General features: G+C 44.7%; 1 pseudogene; it reads right to left on the bottom strand.

Annotated features, from left to right (window-relative positions):
- Positions 1 to 651: 651 nt before the first annotated feature.
- On the bottom strand, positions 652 to 1,971 carry LOC114632687 (annotated as a pseudogene).
- Between the last annotated feature and the right edge of the window lie 1,864 nt (positions 1,972 to 3,835).

The following is a 3,835-nucleotide window of genomic DNA, read 5'->3' as shown; positions in this document are numbered from 1 at the left end:
AAACAAAACAAACAAACAAACAAGAAAATCTACTTCGCACTTTGTTGCTGCAATAGAGAAAAGGTGTACAGACTTGATGGGCTTCCAACAGTCAATATAATTTAAGGAAAAATAGTGATAATAAGACGTATGGCGCTTAATGTTTAATAGCAGAGCTTTGCTATTGGCTTGGTTCTTTGGACACTGCATGATTTAACAAATGGAAAAATTCATCCTAAAGCCGGGCTGTCCACCACCTGGGCACTGGACAGCGGGGGCAGGGCAGAATTTTATCACTGTCACCGGTGTGGGCACACGACAGTTTCCTCAGCAAACCCAGCAACAACTGTTGAGGGGCAAAATAAGCTTCAAACTCAGAATAGAAAGAAAAAAAGAAAAGGGGAAAAAAGAAAGAAAAGAGAGAGAAACCATAAAATCCTAAAAGGTAGATACAGGCTCTGCATTAGCACGCTGGCTTCATACCATCTCTGCAGCTAGGCTCAAACTGCGGCACACTCCTTACTTGGAGCTGCACATCTAACTCCAGAACTTGCGGGTGTCTTCTTGGGAGTAGGCCAAAAAGAACAGAAAGCCCCACTTTAAGTTTCTCTTCTCTATACATGTTTTTCCTGAAGCTGATTTGAAGGGGGGAGGGGTCTACAGGCCGAGCGATCAATCCTCCTCCTCGTCGTTCTCATTAAAGTCATCGTCATCGTCGTCCTCCCCGACGTAGGACACAGGGGTCTCGACCCTGGAGCCGCTGTACTGAGACCCATTGGAGCTCGTGGCCACCATGCAGTCTGCACCATTGCTCAAATCACTGGCAGAAAGCCTTGTGCCATTGGATGTAGAACCTGTTGTCGTGACGAATACTCCGCCAATGGATCCCTGAGCCATTTCTGTCACGTATGATTCTAGAGCTTTTGGTACCAAACTCCTCGCCACCTTGAGATCTTCAGCAGAGCAGTTGCCCGACTCCAGCCCGCACGCCATGCCCATGCGCTTGAGTACCTCAATGTCGTCATGGATCTCAAACGTGTTGTCAAAGTTAAACAGATACTCGAACTTGTCATTGGAGATGCTGCAGTCGATGACTGTCTTCCTGCTGGTATTGACAATGATGAAGGGCAGGTGGATGACAGAGTTGGGAGGAGGCGGCCTGCGGGCCTGCTGCTCGGCTTGGCGATTTCTCTGCACCAAGTTCTTGAAGGCAATTTGCTGCAGAATGAGCTCCTGGAGCTGTGACTGCTTCTGTTTGATCCTCTCCAGCCTCCGCTGCCTTTCCACCTCTAAGTTCTGGCACTCCTGAGCTGAGTTGGTGGGCAGGCTGATCCATTTGATCTCCTTCTTCTCCTTGGAGATAATGTTCATGGCCATTAGCACATTTAAGGCATCGTAGACACGCTGTCGGATGTTCTTCTGGTCATAAGCTGATTCGTTTGGTAGGATGTGGTTGTCAGCAGCGCTGAACTCTGCAACCAGCTCGTCAGCCACCTCATTGTAGGAAGTCGTCCCTTTCCTCTGCACCTTCTCACACACCTTCATGGAGAAATGCCGCAGGGCCTTGCCATTCTTCTCACCTTTCCTGTTCCACTTCCCAGCAGACCAAGGTGAGGAGTCGGACGTCTGGTTCTGGGACACAAAGTGAGTGTTGGGAGTGTGTGGGCTTCCTACCACAATAGGGTTGGACGCTGCAGGTCTCTGAGGCGTGCCAATCACCACTTGCTGTGTGATATTGACATTGGACTGTCCGAAGGTTTTTGGCAAAAGCTGCTTTCCGAGTGTGTTCACTGTGGACGGGTACACAGCTACAAGAGACACCACACCTTTCCCAGGACTAAGATTCTGGTCTATAAAGACCTTTAGTTCTCCGTTGGCTTCAATTAGACTGGCATCTTTTGCCATGTTACCAGATCCAGGAAATCAAGGCTTTAACTGCGTACCCTCCACAGAAGAAACCGGACTTATCTGGCTGGCCGGCGGGGTGCGCGGGGTGGACGATGGCGGCGCGGGGGCGCCGGCCCGGAGGTCCAGCCCTGGCGGTCCCTGCCCTGAGCCAGCGGCGCCGGGAGGGAAAGATTTTTATTATGAAATGTTTCCCCTCATAGTGGATTCTTAAGCACGCTCTCCGCATATGCAGCATGCTAGCTGGATATCTTCTGGCATAATTGTTACACATTTGGCATGGATAGTACACAAGTTGGTATCTTCAAAAAGACCAACCAGATAGGCCTCACTTGCCTTTTGCAAAGCCTCAAAAGCTGTACTCTGGAAGTACAGGTCTGTTTTGAAGTCCTGAGCATTTTCTCACACCAAATGTTGAAAGGGGAGCTTGCGAATCAGAAGTTCAGTGAACTTCTGATAGCGCCTGATTTCAGAGTGCCACCCTACCAGACAGACCTGTAACACTGTAACGATGAGGTTACCCCTCCAGTAGAGGGCGCACTCTTGCGAGCAGCTTTTGTAGCCAGTTGTTTCCTGGGTGTTTTACCACGGTTGGATTTACCGGCAGTCTGCTTTGTAGGAGGCATGGTATGGCCACCTCCTTACTTACCCCTCTTCTCCTCCTTCAGCTGGAGAGAGGTGGCGCTGGCATTAGAGAGTGGCTGCTGCTCAGCATAGGCTGTGAAAACAAGTTTGATTTTTTTTTTTTTTTTTGGTTTTTCGTGACAAGGTTTCTGTGTGTAGCCCTGGCTGCAAAAACAATTCTTAACCCTGGTTTCCTAATTAAATTTTAGTTTGGATGACCCATCTAAAGATGGAAATGGGGTTTTGAAATTACAATCACCCACTTTTATTGTATCAGGTCCTCTCACATTCTATGTGCATTAGTGTTTGATTTATGAAATTGGGAGCCTCGATATTTTCTGCACATGTATTTACAATTCTTATATAATCTTTATGCATTAAATATCCCTTTTATTTATATACAGTACCTTTATTGATCTCCTCTGACCAAGTTTACATTGATACCAGATATCACAATAGCTACAGCAGCTTGTTTTGGCCTTCCATTTGCATGATAGACTTCCATTCTTTCTCTCTCCATCAGAGGGTCTCTTTGCTATTGCAGTTCATTTCCTGGAGACAACAGATAGTTAGACTTTGTTTACTAATTCAGTACTTCTCTTTCCTAGTTGGTATCTCACCCTTGAAGTTTAGAATTTGGTGTTCTCACTCTTCATTGTTGAGTCAAGGATATTTACATATTTTGTAACTTTTTACATATATTTTCTAATTCCAATAATTTTGTGAGTTTATTTTTCTGGTTAGTTGGATTGGTGTTTGTTTTTTTTCCTTTTTCTTCTATTAATATTAAGGTTTGCTGGATTACTATGTTGGGCAACATATTTCCTTTTAAGTGTCTTTTTCAGTGCTGGGTTGGTGGTCATGAAATCCTGTAGCTTATGCTTATCTTGAAATGTTTGTATATCTCTGTATTATAAAAGATAGCTTAGCTGAATATAACAATGTTGGTTGGCAATTATTTACGTCTCCGGACTTAAATTATACTGTTACATACTTTTCTGACTTTGGGGGTTACTGATAAAGTAGCTGATGTTATTCTTCTGTCTTTGCTGTAGTGTGTTGGTATTTTCCACTACAGGCTTTAACATCATGTCTTTATTTTGCATTTTTGATATCTATATCTTGAGTATAATGTGTTTTCACAATACCTATTGGGGAGACACAAATGAATGTCTCTACACCCTAGATTAGCACCAACAACAGGTCAACAATCATACATTTGATGTATGATTACATCAAAATCCAACTTGGTGAGACCAATGACTTCATTGGGCTTGTTTATAGAACATGGATGAGGTGTTACTTACAGAAGCATAAGTAACTCCCC

The sequence above is a fragment of the Grammomys surdaster genome, unplaced genomic scaffold (genome assembly GCF_004785775.1).
Source record: "Grammomys surdaster isolate TR1022 unplaced genomic scaffold, NIH_TR_1.0 389, whole genome shotgun sequence".
Classification (NCBI taxonomy): domain Eukaryota; kingdom Metazoa; phylum Chordata; class Mammalia; order Rodentia; family Muridae; genus Grammomys; species Grammomys surdaster.
The sequence above is the reverse complement of the archived record's forward strand: the minus strand, read 5'-3'. Positions and strand labels throughout refer to the sequence as shown.